Genomic DNA, 21,708 nt, shown 5'->3' with positions numbered 1-21,708 from the left:
AATCCATGTTGACTGTTCCTAATCAGATCCTGTTGATCCAAATGCTTATATATATTATCTCTATGTATCCTTTTCATTAATTTACCCACCACTGACGTCAAACTAACAGGTCTATAATTGCTAGGTTTACTCTTAGAACCCTTTTTAAACAATGGAAGAACATGCGCAGTACACCAATCCTCTGGCACTATTCCCGTTTTGAGTGGGCCAGTGGAGTTGAGAAGCCAAGACAGTTGTTGCACCAACAGTGGATATAAAAAGGTCCAGAGAGGGTAGAAGGCTGGGTAGGGGGAGAGGCGGGGGGGGGGGGGGGTGTTGAAGACTGGAGACAGGATTGTCACTGGATGGATAGGATTCTCTCCCATAAAGAAAAGCTCAGAGGTGGCAGTAGAGCCCTACGTCCCTATGTTCCCAATGTAGGGGGTCCAGAACCAGGGGGTCGCAGTTTAAGAATAAGACCCGCTGAGTCACTCCACCTTTTATCTTGGTCTATTAACAGATTCAAATCTACCTTAGATCTCCTATTATCATCCTGCTTGGCATTCTCCACCGGCATTTCTGATACAGGTTCCAGTGTTTCTAAATACGTAGAGTGAATTTTAAAGCTCTGATCTGTTCAATATCTCGCAAACTCTGAACCCACTTCAAGTTGATGGATGGAATGGAGCCCGTCCGTCTCTCATGGTTACGGATGCAGTTCATTGTGATGTCGCCGGCCAGGCACATTATGAGGTCACCTCTGATTATGATGGTTTACAAACTTGTGATCTTATGAATGGAAGGCCGGCCCAGAAGGGAATAAACCACTTCACCATATGACTACAGGTCACAGTGGTTATAACCAACTGGACTCAAGTGTTAGATACAAGGAACTCAGTTCAATTGAGTTGATTGTTACGTGTACAGAGAAATGCTTTTTGTCGCATGTTAAAAACAGTTAGCAGAAAGACAATGCATGATTACAATCGAGCCATTTACAATGTATAGATACATGGTAAGGGAATAACGTTTAGTGCAAGGTAAAGCCAGCAAGGATAGTCCGAGGGTCACCAATGAGGTAGATAGTAGTTCAGAACTGCTCTCTGGTTGTGGTAGGATGATTTAGTTGTCTGATAACAGCTGGGAAGAAACCATCCCTGAATCTGGAGGTGTGCGTTTCCACACTCCTGTACCTTTCCTAATTTGCAGAAGGACATTCTTACTATTGAGGGAGTGCAGCGTAAATTCACCAGGTCAATATCCAGGGTGACGGGACTTACGTATGATGAAAGAATGGGTTGACTGGGCTTGAATTCGCTGGAAATGAGAAGGATGAGAGGATATCTTATGAAAACATATAACATTCTTAAAGGAGTTAAGGCTAGATGCAGGAACAATATTCCCGATGTTGGGGGAGTCCAGAACCAGGGCTCACAGTTTAAGAATAACGGGTTAGGCCATTTAGGACTCAGAAGAGGGAAAACATTTTCACGCAGAAAATCTGTAGTATTCTCTGCCACAGAAGGCAGTGGAGGCCAATTCACTGGATGTTTTCTAGTGAGTGTTGGATGTGGCTCTTTGGGCTAACAGCAGGAATGGGGTATTGATTTTGGATGATCAGCCAAAATCATATTGAAAGGCGGTGCTGGCTCAAAGGGCCGAATGGACTACTCCTGCACCTATTTTCTATGTTTCTACGTCATGGTGAGTTTAGCACTCGTTGACGTCTGGTCCTGAAGATGGGTCCTGAACCAAAACGTCACCCACTCATGTTCTCCAGAGATGCTGCTCAACCCGCTGAGTTACTCCAACACAAACAATGCTAAATCTCAAGTGTTTTCATTTCGAGATACAGTGTGGCAACGGGCCCTTTGGCCCACCGAGTACACGCCAACCAGTATTCACCTCTAGACCCGCACTATCCTACACACTGGGGGCTTTTTACCAAATCCAATTAACCTACAAACCTGTACGTCTTTTGAGTGTGGGAGAAAACCGGAGCACCCGCAGAAAACCCACGCGGGTCACGGGGTGAACATACAAACTCAGTACAGACAGCACCTGAGTCACCGGCGCTGTGAGGCAGCAACTCTACCGCTGAGCCACACTGCCATGTTGGGGAAAAATACTTAAAATGCAGCAGAATATTTTTGACATTTGCCGAATGAGAGTTGTCTATAGTCAAAGTGTGTGTAGTTTGTTCCTGGCACGGAAATACTTCTGCTTTATCAGTTTCACACTTAACTCTATAAACCAAAAGACTCCATTGTTGGAATGTAATTCAATATTTGACAAATCTGAACACCTTAACAGACAGATATAAAGCACACAGAGGGATTACTGGAGTACATTTTCCCTTTGTAGTCCCTGAGAAATCAGTGGCTGTGGCAGAGGGTTGTTCTGATGTTCTAAGCCATGCCAATCCAGATATGATTGAATGACGGAGAGGACTTGATGTGCCAAATGGAGAAGGAACATCTCATTGGGTTTTAAAGTCTGCAGAGGGCTGACATACAACTTCCTTAGCATCAAGTGAATTGATCAGCATGGTGGCGCAGCGATAGACTAAGAGTTGCTGCCTTACAGTGCCAGAGACCCGGGTTCGATCCTGACTACGCGTGCTTGTAGTTTGTACGTTCTCCCTGTGACCGCGTGGGTTTCCTTCGGGTGCTCTGGTTTCCTCCCACATTCTAGAGATGTGCCGATGTGTAGGTAAATTGACGTCTGTAAATTGCCCCTAGTGTGATGGATATAGGACTAGTGTACAGGTGATCGTTGGTTGGCGTGGACTCGATGGGCGGAAGGGCCTGGTTTCACGCCATCTCTCTAAAACAAACTATTGCCGTTACCTCGTTGGTCTCAGTTTAACATTGCTTGTGAAAGTCAGCAAAGTACAAGATTCTTTCTATAGCCCTCAGACCAATGAGCCCATATGTTCATATCTTTAACCAGACAGTCAGAACCTTTTTTAGTTTAGTTTAGAGATACAGCACAGAATCAGGCCCGTCAGCCCACCGCGTCCACGTCAACCAGCGATACCCGTGCATTAAACTACCCCACGCACACTAGGGACAAGTAGGACACCTACGTGAGAATGCTGTTCATCTCAGCATTTAACATCATTATCCCCTCAAAACTGATTACCAAACTCAGCGACCTGGACATCGACCCCTCCCTCTGCAACTGGATACTGGACTTTCTAACCAACAGACCCCAGTCTGTTAGGTCAGACAACCACACCTCTTCAACTCTCACCCTGAACACCGGCGTTCCACAGGGCTGTGTGCTGAGCCCCCTCCTCTACTCCCTCTTCACCTACGACTGCAAACCTGTACATGGTACTAACACCATCATCAAGTATGCAGATGATACAACGATGATTGGCCTCATCAGCGACAACGATGAGTCGGCCTATAGGGAGGAGGTCCAGCTCCTAGCAGCATGGTGCGCTGACAACAACCTGACCTGTAGCTACAAGAAGACCAAGGAGCTCATTGTGGACTACAGAAGGTCTAGGGGTGGCACGTACACCCCCATCCACATCAACGGGACGGAGGTGGAACGTGTTTCCAGCTTCAGGTTTCTGGGGGTCAACATCTCTGATGAACTCTCTTGGACCCACAATACCTCAACACTGGTTAAGAAGGCTAACCAGCATCGCTTCTTCCTGAGGAGACTAAAGAAGGTCCATCTGTCTCCTCAGATTCTGGTGAACCTCTACCGCTGCACCATCGAGAGCATCCTTACCAACTGTATCACAGTATGGTATGGCAACTGTCTCCGACCGGAAAGCACTGCAGAGGGTGGTGAAAACTGCCCAACGCATCACCGGTCCTCACTCCCCTCCATTGAGTCTGTCCAAAGCAAGCAATGTCTGCGAAGGGCGCGCAGCATCATCAAGGACTGCTCTCACCCCAACCACATACTGTTTATCCTCCTACCATCCGGGAGGCGCTACAGGTCTCTCCGTTGCCGGACCAGCAGATCCAGGAACAGCTTCTTCCTTGCGGCTGTTACATTACTCAACTCTGTACCTCGGTGATTGCCAGTCACCCCCCCCCCCGGATACTCCTTCCACCAGAAAAAAATGCACTACTATGACTGTATGTACATATATATATTTATTGCTCATATTCTATGTTGCTCTTCTAGGGAGATGCTAACTAACTGCATTTTGTTGTCTCTGTACTGTACAGTGCACAATGACAATAAAGTTTGAATCTGAATCTGAATCTGAGGTGAACTTACAAACTCCCCACAGACAAGTACCCGTAGTCAGGATCGAACCCGGGTCTCTGGTGCTGTGAGGCATCAACTCTACCGTTGGACCACTGTGTGCCCTCCTTAAAACTCCTTATTGCTAATACTCTGTAATCCAGGCAGCATTCTGCACCCTCACCACATCTTTCCTGCAATGTAGTGACCAGAACTGCACACAATGCTTCAAATAAAGTTATCTAATCTTCCTCGTCTTAGAAGAGGAAAGAGGAAATAAAGGAAAGGTGTTGTCAAGCAGGAAAGGGTACAGAGAAGATTTATGAGGATGTGGCCAGGACTCGAGGCCCTGAGCTATAGGGAGAGGTTGGGGCAGGGCTGGGACTCTATTCTGCATAGAGCGCAGGAGGATGAGGGGTGATCTTATAGAGGTGTATAATATCATGAGAGGAATAGATCGGGTAGACGCACAGAGTCTCTTGCCCAGAGTAGGGGTTTCGAGGACCAGAGGACATAGGCTTAAGGTGAAGTGGAAACGATTTAATAGGAATCTAGGTGGTGACGTTTTCATACAGTGGGTAGTTGGTATAGGGAACGAGCTGCCAGAGGTAGTTGAGGCAGGGACTATCCCAGTGTTTAAGAAACAGACAGGTACGTGGATAGGACAGATTTGGAGGGATATGGGCCAAACGTGGGCAGGTAGGACTAATATAGCTGAGACATGTAGGCTGTTGATAGTAAGTTAAGCCGAAGGGCCTGTTTCCACACTGGATCACTCTCTGTGACTGACTTTAAGGCTCTATAACTGTATGAGAAGGCAGGAGAATGGGGTTAGGAGGGAGAGATAGATCAGCCATGATTGAATGGTGGAGTAGACTTGGCCATTCGGTCATCTAATTCTGCTCCTATCACTTATGACCTTATTACGTTTCGAGGGATATGTCAGTGTGTGTCTACTCACATTCTAGTGAGGGTCACATCCCTCTCTACTGTCCCGTGTCCATTCTCCGCCACACACTGATAGACACCAGCATCCTGCCGTGTCAGCTGAGGGAACTCCATCCACAGCTCGTTGCTGGAACGTGTTGTGTTCAATGTGAGACCGAGATGTCTCCACGTCAGGTTAGATGTTGGGAAACTCTGGACGTTGCAGAGGATCGCTGCAGAGTTTCCTTCCTTTACACTGACCCAGGAACTGTTCACGTTGTCGGTGGAAGTGATTGAGAGATTCTGTGGAGCATCTAAAGACAAACGGAGATTTAAACATGTTCACACGGCAGAGTTCCACGTGTCACACAGGACAATACGGAGTGAAACGATAAAGTACGGATGTGACCAGTCTGCAGAAGGGTCTCGACCTGAAACGTCACCCATTCCTTCTCTCTATAGATGCTGCCTGGCCCGCTGAGTATCTCCAGCTCTTTGTGTTTAACCTTGGTTTAAACAAGCACCTGCAGTTCCCTCCTACACATTTCGTCAAGATATCTCCTCAAGATACAGCTATGTCTACTTTGAAGAGGTTCTCCTCCTCTTTCCGACGAGAGTTGGACTCATAGGGTGGTAGTGTGGAAACAGGCCCTTCGGCCTAATTTGCCCACACCGGCCAACATGTCCCAGATACACTAGTCCCACCTGCCCGCATATGGCCCATATCCCTCCAAACCTGTCCTATCCATGTACCTGTCGAACTGCTTCTTAAACACTGGGATAATCCCTGCCTCAAATACCTCCTCTGGCAGTTTGTTCCATACACCAACTATCTTTTGTATGAAAAAGTCACCCCTCAGATGCCTAATAAATCTTTTCCCCTTCACCTGAACCTATGTCCTCTGGTCCTCGATTCCCCTACTCTGGGCAAGAGACTCTGTACATCTACCCGATCTATTCCCCTCATGATCTATACACCTCTATAAGATCCTCATCCTCCTGCGCTCCAAGGAATAGAGACCCAGCCTGCTCAACCTCTCCCTCTAGTCCCGGCAACATCCTCATAAATCTTCTCTGAACCATTTCCAGCTTGACAATATCTTTCCTATAACACGGTGCCCAGACTTTACACAATATTCTAAATGTGGTCTTACCAACGTCTTATACAACTGCAACATGACCTCCCAACTTCTATAATCAATACTCTGACTGATGAAGGCCAAAGTGCAAAAAGCCTTTTTGACCACATTATCTACCTCTGTCTCGACCTTCAAGGAACCATGCACCTGCACTCCTAGATCCCTCTGCTCTACAACACTACCCAGAAGCCGATCATTAACTGTGTTAGTCCTGCCCTTGTTAGATGTCCCAAAATTCAACATCTCACACTTCTCGGTATTAAACTCCACCAACCATTCCTCAACTCATCTGACCAATCGATCAAGATCCTGCTGTAATCTTTCACAACAATGCAGTTCTGCCACATTCTCTCTCACTGCTCCCTCTCTGTGATGCCTCCTGCTCTCCGACCTTACATTCATTGTTCTTTATCTCTCTACATCATCGTCTATATATCTCGTTTCCCTTATCCCTAACCAGTCTGAAGAAGGGTCTCGACCAGAAACCTCGCCCGTTCCTTCTCCCCAAAGATGCTGCCTGTCCCGCTGAATTAGTTCAACTTTTTTGTGTCTATCTTCAGTACGGATGTAAGCTGGCCAATAATGTAAAAGTGGATAGCAAGTGTTTCTATGGATATATAAAGAATGAAAAAGGAGACAAGAGTGGATGTTGGATCGCGGGAGAATGATGCAGCAGAAATCAAGAAATTGAAGAGGAATTGAATAACTTTTTTTGCATCAGTCCTCACCGTGGAGGACACCAGCAGTGTACCTGCAATCCTAGAGAGTCAGGGGTGGAAGTTAGTGAAGTGGCTATTACTAAGGAGAAGGTTCAAGAAGGAACTGCAGATGCTGGAAAATCGAAGGTGGACAAAAATGCCGGAGAAACTCAGCGGGTGCGGCAGCATCTATGGATCGAAGGAAATAGGCAACGTTTCGGCATCGAAACGTTGACTATTTCATTTGCTCCATGGATGCTACCGCACCCACTGAGTTTCACCAGCATTTTTGTCTACTAAGGAGAAGGTGCTGGGAAAATTGAAAGGTTTGAGAGTGGATAAGCCACCTGGACCGGATGGACTGCACCCCAGGGTTCTGAAGGAAGTGGCCTCTGAGATTGCGGAGGCATTAGTTGTGATATTTCAAGAATCACTAGAGTTAGGAGTGGGTTCATGAAGATTGGAAATTTGCGAATATCGTCCCGCTGAACAAGAAGGGAGTGAAACGGAAGGGTGGAAACTATAGGCCGGTTAGCCTGACTTCGGTGGTTGGTAAGATTTTAGAGTCAATTGTAAAGGATGAGGTTACGCAGTACTTAGATGTTCAGGATAAAATGGGCTGAAGTCAGCATGGTTTTGTGAAGGGAAGATCTTGCATGACAAATCTGCTGGAGTTCTTTGAGGAAGTTAATATCAGGACATCAGACAGAGGGTTGGCTGCGGATGAAAGAAAGCAGTGAAGAAAGCAAATGGCATGTTGGCCTTCATAGAAACATAGAAAATAGATGCGGGAGTAGGCCATTCGGCCCTTCGAGCCTGCACCGCCATTCAATATGATCATGGCTGATCATCCAACTCAGTATCCTGTACCTGCCTTCTCTCCATACCCCCTGATCCCTTTAACCACAAGGGCCACATCTAACTCCCTCTTAAATATAGCCAATGAACTGGCCTCAACTACCTTCTGTGGCAGAGAATTCCAGAGATTCGCCACTCTCTGTGAAAAATGTTTTCCTCATCTCGGTCCTAAAAGATTTCCCCATTAAACTGTGACCCCCTGTTCTGGACGTCCCCAACATCGGGAATAATCTTCCTGCATCTAGCCCGTCCACCCCTTAAGAATTTTGTAAGTTTCTATAAGATCCCCCCTCAAGCTTCTAAATTCTAGCGAGTACAAACTGAGTGTATCCAGTCTTTCTTCATATGAAAGTCGTGACATCCCAGGAATCAGTCTGGTGCACCTTCTCTGTACTCCCTCTATGGCAAGAATGTCCTTCCTCAGATTAGGAGACCAAAACTGTACGCAATACTCCAGGTGTGGTCTCACCAAGACCCTGTGCAACTGCAGTAGAACCCTCCTGCTCCTATACTCAAATCATTTTGCAATGAATGCTAACATACCATTCGCCTTCTTCACTGCCTGCTGCACCTGCACGCCTGCTTTTAATGACTGGTGTATCATGACACCCAGGTCTCGTTGCATCTCCCCCTTTCCTAATCGGCCACCATTCAGATAATAGTCTACTTTCCTGTTTTTGCCACCAGTGGATAACCTCACATTTATCCACATTATACAGCATGTGTCATGCATTTGCCCACTCACCCAGCCAATCCAAGTCACCTTGCAGCCTCCTAGCATCCTCCACACAGCTAACACTGCCCCCCAGCTTTGTGTCATCCGCAAATTTGGAGATGTTGCATTCAATTCCCTCATCCAAATCATTAATATATATCGTAAATAGCTGGGGTCCCAGCACTGAGCCTTGCGGCACCCCACTAGTCACTGCCTGCCATTGTGAAAATGACCCGTTTTCTCCTACTCTTTGCTTCCTGTTTGTCAGCCAGTTCTCTATCCACATCAATACTGAACCCCCAATGCTGTGTGCTTTAAGTTTATATACTAATCTCTTATGTGGGACCTTGTCGAATTGCAATGGTCCCAGTCTCAACTCCCTCCTCCAGCAGCTCGTTCCATACACCCACTGTGTGGAAAAATGTTAACCCTCAGGTTTCATTAAATTGTTCATAGCGAGATGATTTGAGAAAGGAGCAAGGTGATCCTATTGCAGTTATACAGGGCCCTGGTGAGACCGCACCTGGAGTATTGTGTGCAGTTTTGGTCAACCAATTTGAAGAAGGACATTCTTGCTATTGAAGGAGTGCAGCGTAGGTTCACGAGGTTAATTCCCGGGATGGATGGACAGTCATATGATGAAAGAATGGATTGACTGGGCTTGCATTCACTGGAATTTAGAACGATGTGACGGGATCTTAGAGAAACAGATAAACTTCTTAAGGGATTCGATAGGATTGATTTGAGAATTAAGGGGCAAAAGTTTAGGGGCATCATGAGGGGGGACTTTACTCAGAGAGTGGTAGCTGTGTGGAATGCGCTTCGAGTGGAAGTGGTTGGAGGCAGGTTCGATTTTATCATTTAAAAATAAATTGGATAGGTATATGACCGGGAAAATAGGCCCGAAACGTTGCCTATTTCCTTCGCTCCATAGATGCTGCTGCACCCGCTGAGTTTCTCCAGCTTTTTTGTGTACCTTCGATTTTCCAGCATCTGCAGTTCCTTCTTAAACACAAGGAATGGAGGGTTATGGTCTGAGTGCAGGTAGATGGGACTAGGGGAGAATAAGCGTTCGGCATGAACTACAAGGGCCGAGATGGCCTGTTTCCGTGCTGTAATTGTTATGTGGTTATATGATAGGCTAGATGCAGGAAAAATGTTCCTGATGTTGGTTAAGTCCAGAACCAGGGATCACAGTTCAAGAAAGGTCGGATACGGAGTGGGAGGGGGAGTTGGAGTGCTGAGCCACCGGGGGGTCAGGTTGGTTATTGAGGACCGAACGGAGGTGTTCGGCGAAACGATCGCCCAACCTCCGCTTGGTCTCACTGATACAGATCTGCTGACAAGGAGCTGAGGATACTGGTTTAACATAGAAACATAGAAAATAGGTGCAGGAGTAGGCCATTCGGCCCTTTGAGCCTGCACCACCATTCAATATGATCATGGCTGATCATCCAACTCATTATTCTGTACCTGCCTTCTCATCTCGGTCCTAAAAGATTTCCCCCTTATCCTTAAACTGTGACCCCTTGTTCTAGACTTCCCCAACATCGGGAACAATCTTCCTGCATCTAGCCTGTCCAACCCCTTAAGAATTTTGTAAGTTTCTATAAGATACCCCCTCAGTCTTCTAAATTTTAGCGAGTACAAGCCGAGCCTATCCAGTCTTTCTTCATATGAAAATCTTGACGTCCCAGGAATCAGTCTGGTGAACCTTCTCTGTACTCCCTCTATGGCAAGAATGTCTTTGCCTTAAACTGAAGATTGGCACAGAAATCTGGAGTAACTCAGTGGGACAGGCAGCATCTCTGGAGAGAAGGAATAGGTGACGTTTTGGTTCAAAAACCTTCTTCAGTCTGAAAGTCACGGGAGATGGAAACAAGAGATATGGACGATGATGTAGAGACACAGAACAATGAATGAAAGATATGTAAAAGAGTAATGATGACAAAAAAACAAGCCATTATTAGCTGTTTGTTGGGTGAGAACAAGAAGCAGGTGCGACCTGTGTGGGGGAGGGATGGAGAGAGAGGGAATGTAGGGGTTACTTGAAGTGAGAGAAATCAATATTCATACCGCTGGGGTGAAAGCTGCCCAAGTGAAATATGAGATGCTGTTCCTCCAATTTGTATTTGGCCTCACTCTGACAGTGGAGGAGGCCCTGGACAGAAAGGTCAGTGTGGGAATGGGAGGGGGAGTTAAAGTGTTTGGCAACCGGGAGATCAGGTAGGTCCAGGCGGGCTGAGCGGAGGTGTTCAGCGGAATGATCGTAGCAGCCCCAGCACCGACCCCTGCAGAACTCCGCTAGTCACTGGCAGCCAACCAGTTAAAGCCTCCTCGCCCCTAAACACTTCTGAGTTGCTGCTGATGGTACCTTGGAGAAGGGAGAGGAGGAAGAATGATCTCCCGATCATTGTCCGATCCCAGATATTCCGTCAGTCCCCGATCTCCTGGTCTGGAAGAGAAAGTGATTGCAGTAAAATTCCAGTGACCAATATACATTAAACGACACGGATGGAATGCTGAGGCTGTTTCAGGTGCTGGTCAGGCCACACTTGGAATATTGTGAGCAATTTTCAGTCCTATGTCTGATGAAGCATGTGCAGGCTCTGGATGGGTCCAGAGGTTTACAAGAATGATCCCAGGAATGAGTGGGTTTACATAGGATGAGCCTGTACTCGCTGGAGTTTAGAAGAATGAGGGGGGACCTCAATGAAACTTACAGAATAGTGAAAGGCCTGGATAGAGTGGATGTGGAGAGGATGTTTCCACTAGTGGGAGAGGTCATAGCCTCAGAATGAAAGGACATTCTTTTAGGAAGGAAATGAGGAGGAATTTCTTTAGTCAATGTGGTGAATCTGTGGAATGATGGCCACAGACGGCTGTGTAGGCCAATTCAAGCTTTCAAGGTCAGTTTATTGTCACGTGTACCATTTAAGGTTAATGAAATTCCAATTACCAAAAAAAAAGCAACAAGAGATACATAAAAGTTAACATAAACATCCACCACAGCGGATTCCCCACCATCCTCAATGTGAAGGAAGGCAATAAAGTCCAAACTTCTTCCTCTTTTATTCTCCTGCAGTCGGGGTAATCGAACCTTCTGCAGTCTGGGCGATCGAAGACTCCTCGTTGGGGCGATCGAAGACCCTGCGTTGGGGCGATCGAAGACCCTGCATTGGGGTGATCGAAGACCCTGCGTTGGGGCGATCGAAGACCCCGCGTTGGGGCGATCGAAGACCCTGCGTTGGGGCGATCGAAGACCCTGCGTTGGGGCGATCGAAGACCCTGCATTGGGGTGATCGAAGACCCTGCGTTGGGGCGATCGAAGACCCCGCGTTGGGGCGATCGAAGACCCTGCATTGGGGCGATCGAAGACCCTGCGTTGGGGTGATCCAAGACCCTGCGTTGGGGTGATTGAAGACTCCTCGTTGGGGTGATCCAAGACTCCTCATTGGGGTGATCCAAGACCCTGCGTTGGGGCGATCGAAGACCCTGCGTTGGGGTGATCCAAGACCCTGTGTTGGGGCGATCCAAGACTCCTCGTTGGGGTGATCGAAGACCCTGCGTTGGGGTGATCCAAGACCCTGTGTTGGGGCGATCCAAGACTCCTCGTTGGGGTGATCGAAGACCCTGCGTTGGGGTGATCCAAGACCCTGCGTTGGGGTGATCCAAGACCCTGCGTTGGGGTGATCCAAGTCCCTGCGTTGGGGCGATCGAAGACTCCTCGTCGGGGCGATCAAAGCTCCTGTGGTTTGGAGTTTCCCCAAAGTCGGTGTCTAACCAGAGACAACAAGCTCCGTGATGGTAAGTCCTGCAGGCACCAGGGTGCTGCTCTCGAAGTCGTTCTCCAGCAAAGGCCACCAACTCCTCGATGTTAGACCGCAGTGCGGACGGAGATATGATACGGAAAAAAATCGTATCTCCATCGAGGTAAGTGATTAGGAAAAGTTTTCCCCAACTCCCCCCCACTCCCCACATAAAACAACCTAAAAACATTAGAAACATACATTTAACACACAAACAGACAACAAAAAGAGGAAGGGACAGACAGACTTTTGGCGAGGCAGCCATTGCTGGCGCCACCTGGTGGTTAAGTCAGTGGATATTGTTATGGCACGGATAGATAGATTATGAATTAGTGCGGGTGTCAGGGGTTATGGGGAGAAGGCAGGAGAATGGGGTTAGGAAAGAATGATATATCAGCCATGATTGAATGGTGGAGTAGATTTGATGGGCCAAATGGCCTAATTCTACTCCTATCACATGACCTTTTGACCAATCTAGTTGCCTTCTTTGGTTTTAAAAAGTTTCCCAATCGTTAGACTTCCCGCTAATCATTGTCAAGTAAGATGACGGGGCACGGTGGCGCAGCGGTAGAGTTACTGCCTCACAGCGCCAGGTACCCGACCGATCCTGACTACAGGTGCTGTCTGTACGGAGTTTGTACGTTCTCCCTGTGATCTGCGTGGATTTGCTCCAGGATCTCCAGTTCCTTCCACGCTCCAAAGACGTACAGGTTTGTAGGTTAATTAGACTTCGGTAAAAAAAAAATGTATTTGTCCGAAGTGTGTGTAGGATAACGTTGGTCACTGGTCAGCATGGGCCGAAGGGCCTGTTTCCACGCTATGTCACTAAACTAAACACAGAACTTGTATGTGAACAGTGATCGCTGGTCGGCACGGACTGGGTGGGATGATGGAACTGTTTCCGCGCCGTGTCTCTAAACTAAAGATAGAACTAGTGTGTGAACGGGTGATCGATTGTCGGCACGGACTCGGTGGGATGATGGAACTGTTTCCGCGCCGTGTCTCTAAACTAAAGATAGAACTAGTGTGTGAACGGGTGATCGATTGTCGGCACGGACTCGATGGGCCGAAGGGCCTGTTTCCGCGCTGTGTCTCTAAACTGTAAAACTAAACTAAACTGACATCACGGCTACTGTTCTGCCATGTGGTTACGTCCCACAAGTGCCTGGTTCATGAATTCGGGAAGGTATCTGAGGAACAGCCTAGGGCTCTAAGCTGATGATTACTAATGTTGAAGTAAGAGGCTATTCATACAGAGGTTGATGAGGGATTGTGTGGATATATGGAACAAGCTGCCGGTGGAAGTAGTTGAGGCAAGTACAAAAACAACATTTAGTTTAGTATTGTTCAGCGACGAGATACAGTGTGAAAACAGGACCTTCGGCCCAACGGGTCCGTGCTGACCAACGACCACCCATTTACACACCAGTTCTTTGTTTAGTTTGGCAATACAGAGTGGAAACAGGCCCACCGAGTCTGCATTGACTATATCAATCACCCGTGCACACACTAGTTCTGTGTTCAGTTTAGAAACATAGAAACATAGAAATTAGGTGCAGGAGTAGGCCATTCGGCCCTTCGAGCCTGCACCGCCATTCAATATGATCATGGCTGATCATCCAACTCAGTATCCCGTACCTGCCTTCTCTCCATACCCCCTGATCCCCTTAGCCACAAGGGCCACATCTAACTCCCTCTTAAATATAGCCAATGAACTGGCCTCGACTACCCTCTGTGGCAGGGAGTTCCAGAGATTCACCACTCTCTGTGTGAAAAAAGTTCTTCTCATCTCGGTTTTAAAGGATTTCCCCCTTATCCTTAAGCTGTGACCCCTTGTCCTGGACTTCCCCAACATCGGGAGCAATCTTCCTGCATCTTCTGCAATATTCCTGCATAGAGATCCAGCATGGAAACAGGCCCTTCGGCCCAACGAGACCACGCTTACTATCAATCACCCCGCTCATTAACACTACCCAACACATGCTTGGGATAATTTAAAATGACACCATGCCAATTACCCATCAAACCAGTAATGTGGGTGGAACCTGGATATCCCGGAGAAAGCCCACGCCAGTCACGGGGAGAACGTACAAACTCCGTACAGGCAGCACCCGTAGTCAGGATCGAACCCGGGACTCTGGCGCTGTGAGGCAGCAACTCTATCGCTGCACCATCATGCTACACTTTAAAAGACACTTGCGCAGGTAGGTGGAGAGGAAAGGTTCAGTGGGATACGGGCCAAACGCAGGAAAATGGGACTAGTTTGGATGGGGGTTCTTGGTCATTATGGATGAGATGGGCGGAAAGGCCTGTATCCCTGCTCTATGACTCGATGAGGTTGCAGGAATTCCTCCCCCCACCTCCTCACCAGACAATATTGCGAAGAGTATTAGGCCCCGTATCCGAGGCAGGATGTGCTGGCGATGGGGAGGGTCCAGAGGAGGTTTACGAGAACGATTCCAGAGAATGAGTGGGTTAACTAACGTACGATGAGCATTTGCCGGCGCTGGGCCTGTACTCGCTGGGGTTTAGAAGGATGAGGGGAAAACCTCATTGAAACGTACAGAATAGTGAAAGGCCTGGATAGAGTGGATGTGGGGAGGATGTTTCCACTAGTGGGAGAGATCATGGCCTCAGAATTAAAGGACGTTCTTTTAGGAAAGCAGTGAGTAGGAATCTCTTTAGCCAGAGGGTGGTGAATCTGTGGAATTCGTTGCCACAGACGGCTGTGGAGGCCAAGTCAATGTGTTTTCAAGGCGGAGATTGTCAGATTCTTGATTAGTACAGGGGTCGGTAGTTATGGGGAGAAGGCAGGAGTATGGGGTCGAGGGAAAGATAGATCAGCCATGATTGAATGGCGGAGTGGACTTGATGGGCCGAATGGCCTAAGTCTGTTACTGTATCTTACAAACGTATGAAATGCTGCCTGACTCGCTGAGTTCCCTCAGCAGGTGGAATGTCGCTACAGATTCCAGCATCTGCATCTTTTGTGTCTCAGTGGGAGAAAGTATCATTTGCAAATTTCAGGTGATATGGAAATTTGTGATGTTGTGGTTGGCAAGGAAGGTGGTGTAAGGTTGCAGCAGGATAAAGGTCATGAGGTATCAATATGCAGGTAGACTGGGAAATTCAAGTTGGTACTGGATACCAAGGGAAATAATTTGTAGAGTGCCTTTGAGATGGCTTCTAAGAGCAGCTTGTAATCGAACATACTGGGCAATTTAGTTTGGCATTGGTACAGTGGCTTGCAAAAGTATTCATACCCCTTGAACGTTTCCACATTTTGTCACGTTACAACCACCAACGTAAATGTATTTTATTGGGATTTTCTATGATAGACCAACACAAAGTGGCGCATAATTGTGAAGTGGAAGGAAAATGATACATGGTTTTCAAATTTTTTTACAAATAAAAAACTGAAAAGTGTGGCGTGCAAAAGTATTCAGCCCCCTTTACTCTGATACCCCTAAATAAAATCCAGTGCAACCAATTGCCTTCAGAAGTCACATAATTCGTAAATAGAGTCCACTTGTGTGTAATCTAATCTCAGTATAAATACAACTGTTCTGTGAAGGCCTCAGAGGTTTGTTAGAGAACATTAGTGAACTAACAGCATCACGAAGCCCAAGGAACACGCCAGACAGGTCAGGGATAAGGTTGTGGAGACGTTTAAAGCAGGGTTAGGTTATAAAAATATATCCCAAGCTTTGAACATCTCAATCCATCATCCGAAAATGGAAAGAGTATGCCACAACTGCAAACCTACCAAGACATGGCCGTCCACCTAAACTGACAGGCCGGGCAACGAGAGTATTGATCAGAGAAGCAGCCAATGGGGGAGCTCAATGGTAACTCTGGAGGAGCTGCAGAGATCCACAGCTCAGGTGGGAGAATCTGTCCACAGGACAACTATTAGTCGTGCACTCCACAAATCGGGCCTTTATGGAAGAGTGGCAAGAAGAAAGCCATTGTTGAAAAAAAAAGCCATAAGAAGTCCCGTTTGCAGTTTGCCACAAGCCATGTGGGGGACACAGCAAACATGAGGAGGAAGGTGCTCTGGTCAGATGAGACCAACATTGAAGTTTTTGGCCTAAATGCAAAACGCTATGCGTGGCGGAAAACTAACACTGCACATCACCCTAAACACACCATCCCCACTGTGAAACATGGTGGTGGCAGCATCATGCTGTGGGGATGCTTTTCTTCAGCAGGACAGGGAAGCTGGTCAGAGTTGATGGGAAGATGGATGGAGCCAAATACTGGGCAATCTTGGAAGAAAACCTGTTAGAGTCTGCAAAAGACTTGAGACTGGGGCGGAGGTTCACCTTCCAGCAGGACAACGACCCTAAACATACAGCCAGAGCTACAATGGAATGGTTTAGATCAAAGCATATTCATGTGTTAGAATGGCCCAGTCAAAGTCCAGACCTAAATCCAATTGAGAATCTCTGGCAAGACTTCAAAATTGCTGTTCACAGACGCTCTCCTTCCAATCTGACTGAGCTTGAGCTATTTCGCAAAGAAGAATGGGCAAAAATGTCAGTCTCTAGATGTGCAAAGCTGGTAGAGACATACCCCAAAAGACTTGCAGCTGTAATTGCAGCGAAAGGTGGTTCTACAAAGTATTGACTCAGGGGGGCTGAATACTTTTGCACGCCACACTTTTCAGTTTTTTATTTGTAAAAAATTTGAAAACCATGTATCATTTTCCTTCCACTTCACAATTATGCACCACTTTGTGTTGGTTTATCACATAAAATCCCCAATAAAACACATTTACGTTTGTGGTTGTAACGTGACACAATGTGGAAAAGTTCAAGGGGTATGACAACTTTTGCAAGCCACTGTAAATGGGGGGCATAGTGGCGCAGCGGTAGAGTTGCTGCCTCACAGCGCAAGAGACCCGGGTTCGATCCTGACTGTAGGTGCTGTCTTTACAGAGTTTGTATGATTCCCCATGCTCCGGTTTCCTCCCACGCTCCAAAGATCTTACAGGTTTGTAGGTTAATTGGCTTGTATAAATTAGCAAATTGTCCCTTGTGTGTGTAGGATGGTGTTAGTGTGCGGGGATCGCTGGTCAGCGCGGACTCGGTGGGCTGAAGGGCCTGTTTACACTCTGTATCTCTAAAAATAAAAGTATTGTATAACAAACCAGATTTAATCAGGGTGGTTATGGTAAAAGAACCGTTTGGAGGTAGTGACCATAAAATGATAAAATGCTGAGGCTTTATAACATGCTGGTCAGACCGCACATGGAGTATTGGGAGCAGTTTAGGGCCCTATATATGAGGAGATAGGTACTGGCATTGGAGAGGATCCAGAGGAGGTTTATGAGAATGGTGGCTTCAACATATGATGAGCATTTGTCATCATTGGGCCTGTACGCGCTGGAGTTTAGAAGGATGAAGGGGCACCTCATTGAAACTTACCGAACAATGAAAGGCTTGGATAGCGTGGATGTAGAGAGAATGTTTTCACTAGTGAGAGGTCACAGCTTCAGAATTAAAGGACATTCCTTTACAAAGGAGACGAGGAGGAATTTCCTTAATCAGTGAGTGGTGAATCTGTGGAATTATTTGCCACAGACGGCTGTGGACGACAAGTCAATGGATATTTTTAAGGCAGAGATAGATAGATTCTTGATTAGTGTGGGTGTCGGGTTATGGGGAGAAGGCAGGAGAATGGGGTTAGGAGGGAGTGATAGATCAGCTGTGATTGAATGGCGGAGTAGACTTGATGGGGGGGGGAATGGCCTTATTCTCCTATCACGTATGACCTTAAATATCATCAACAACATAATTGAAGCTGTGGTCAATAAGGCACACTGATGTCTCATCTTGCTCAAAAGATGAAGGAAGTTCGTCATTTCTCCAGTGACTCACACCAACATCTGCACATGAATTGTGAAAGAACACCGTTAGGTTGCTTCACACCATGGTTTGGCAACAGTTCTGCTCAAGACCACAAGAAATTGCTGAGAGCTTAGTTTAGTTTAGAGATTCAGCACGGTAACAGGCCCTTCGGCCCACCGAGTCCGTGCCATGCTAGTGTGCGGGGACCAGCGATTCCCGCACACTAGCACTGTCTGACACACACCCGGGCCAATTAATAATCTTGCCACGCCAATTCACCTACAAACCTGAACGTCTTTGGAATGTGGGAGGAAAGCTCAGTAAACCCAAGCTGGCCAACAGTCCAGATTGAAGAATGCTTTATTGTCACATGTCCCAGACAGTACAATTAAATTCTTTAGCAGGTCAACAGAATATGTAAACGGGCAAGGTACACAAAAATGCTGGAGAAACTCAGCGGGTGCAGCAGCATCTATGGAGAGAACGAAATAGGCAACGTTTCGGGCCAAAACCCTTCTTCAGACAGGCAAACTCTGGAGGGACAAGCACCTGACATCAGGATCGAACCTGGGTCTCTGGCACTGTGAGACAACACTACCGCTGCACCACTGTGCCGCCCCAATCGTGGATATCGCTCAGTCCATCACACAAAGCAGTCTCACCATTCCACTCCCTGAAGGGCCTGTTAGAAAGCATTTTATCAGCTTGGTTTTGGAACAGCTCCAACCACACAACCTTTCTTTGGCCCATCTATTGGTATGGTTGGAAATTGCCATGTGTACCAGAATTGAGTGTTTGCATGCAACCCAGGCAAGTCGTACTATATAAGGTCATGATGATAGGAGCAGAATTAGGCCCATCAAGTCTACTCCGCCATTCAATAATGGCCGATCTATCTCTCCCTCCTAACCCCATTCACTTGCCTTCTCCCCATAACCTCTGACACCCGTACTAATCAAGAATCTATCGATCTCTGTCTTAAATACATCCACCGATTTGGTCTCCACATCTTCTGTGGCAAAGAATTCCACAGAGTCATCACCTTCTGACTAAAGATATTCCTCCTCATCTCCTTCCTAAAAGAACATCCCTTAATTCTGAGGCTATAACCTCTGGTCCGATACTCTCCCACAAGTGGAAAAATCCTCTCCACGTCCATTCTATCCAAACCATTCACTATTCTGTACGTTTCAACGAGGTTCCCCCCTCATTATTCTAAACTCCAGCGAGTACAGGCCCAGTGCCGTCAAACGCTCACCATATGTTAATCATCTAATTCCTGGGATCATTCATGTAAACCTCTCGACCCTCTCCAGAGCCAGATACGGTGCTCAAAACTTGAGTACAATTAACTCACAATATTGAGTACAATTAAGAGTCAAGGGAGAGGGAGACACAGAGACACCTTTCTGACCTTTCTGTCCTGGGCCTCCTCCACTGTCAGAGTGGGGCCCAACACAAACTGGAGGAACAGCACCTCATATTTCACTTGGGCAGTTTACACCCCAGCATTATGAATAACATAACATAAGCAAGTAACCCTTGCTCTCCCTCTCTCTCAATTCCTCCCCTTTCCTATTCTAGGACCAGTCTGTCTGTCCTCCTGATTAAATCTTATCTCTGTTTGTTTCGTTGTCACCTTCTCCCCGCTAACAATGATCTATCTACATTTTCCTCGAACTTCATAACCTTTGTCTCGTTTTCACACCTTTCACTTCATTTTCTCTCTCTCTCCCCCCTCACTCTCAATCTGAAGAAGGGTCACAACCCGAAACGTTACCCATTCCTTCTCACCGATTTGCAGATTTGGGGACAGTTTCTTCCCAGTTATTATCAGGTAACTGAATCATCCTACAACAACCAGAGAGCAGTGCTGAACTACTAACTACCTCTTTGATAGAAACATAGAAAATAGGTGCAGGAGTAGGCCATTCGGCCCTTTGAGCCTGCACCGCCATTCAATATGATCATGGCTGATCATCCAACTCAGTATCCTGTACCTACCTTCTCTCCATACCCCCTGATCCCTTTAACCATAAGGGCCACATCTCACTCCCTCTTAAATATAGCCAATGAACTGGCCTCATCTACCTTCTGTGACAGAGAATTCCACAGATTCACCACTCTCTGTGTGAAAAATGTTTTTCTCATCTCGGTCCGAAAAGATTTCTCCCTTATCCTTAAACTGTGACCCCTTGTTCTTCCTGCATCTAGCCTGTCCAACCCCTTAAGAATTTTGTAAGTTTCTATAAGATCCTCCCTCAATCTTCTAAATTCTAGCGAGTACAAACCGAGTCTATCCAGTCTTTCTTCATATGAATGTCCTGACATCCCAGGAATTAGTCTGGTGAACCTTCTCTGTACTCCCTCTATGGCAAGAATGTATTTCCTCAGATTAGGAGACCAAAACAGTACACAATACTCCAGGTGTGGTCTCACCAAGACTCTGTACAACTGCAGTAGAACATCCCTGCTCCTATACTCAAATCCTTTTGCTATGAATGCTAACATACCATTCGCTTTCTTCACTGCCTGCTGCACCTGCATGCCTGCTTTCAATGACTGGTGTACCATGACACCCAGGTCTCGTTGCATCTCCCCTTTTCCTAATTGGCCACCATTCAGATAGTAGGCTACTTTCCTGTTTTTGCTACCAAAGTGGATCTCACATTTATCCACATTATACTGCATCTGCCATGCATTTGCCCACTCACCCAACCTATCCAAGTCACCTTGCAGCCTCCTAGCATCCTCCTCACAGCTAACACTGCCCCCCAGCTTTGTGTCATCCACAAACTTGAAGATGTTGCATTCAATTCCCTCGTCCAAATCATTAATAGATATTGTAAATAGCTGGGGTCCCAGCACTGAGCCTTGCGGTACCCCACTAGTCACTGCCTGCCATTGTGAAAAGGACCCGTTTACTCCTACTCTTTGCTTCCTGTCTGCCAGCCAGTTCTCTATCCACATCAATACTGAACCCCCAATACTGAGTGCTTTAAATTTTATACTAATCTCTTATGTGGGACCTTGTCGAAAGCCTTTTGAAAGTCCAGATATAACACATCCACTGGTTCTCCCTTATCCACTCTACTAGTTACATCCTCGAAAAATTCTATGAGATTCGTCAGACATGATTTACCTTTCATAAATCCATGCTGACTTTGTCCAATGATTTCACCACTTTGTTTTTCTCATCTCGGTCCTAAAAGATTTCCCCCTTATCCTTAAACTGTGACCCCTTGTTCTGGACTTCCCCAACATCGGGAACAATCTTCCTGCATCTAGCCTGTCCAACCCCTTAAGAATTTTGTAAGTTTCTATAAGATCCCCCCTCAATCTTCTAAATTCTAGCGAGTACAAGCCGAGTCTATCCAGTCTTTCTTCATTTGAAAGTCCTGACATCCCAGGAATCAGTCTGGTGAACCTTCTCTGTACTCCCTCTATGGCAAGAATGTATTTCCTCAGATTAGGAGACCAAAACTGTACGCAATACTCCAGGTGTATTCTCACCAA

The sequence above is a fragment of the Amblyraja radiata genome, unplaced genomic scaffold, assembly GCF_010909765.2.
Source record: "Amblyraja radiata isolate CabotCenter1 unplaced genomic scaffold, sAmbRad1.1.pri S91, whole genome shotgun sequence".
NCBI lineage: Eukaryota > Metazoa > Chordata > Chondrichthyes > Rajiformes > Rajidae > Amblyraja > Amblyraja radiata.
The sequence above is the reverse complement of the archived record's forward strand: the minus strand, read 5'-3'. Positions refer to the sequence as shown.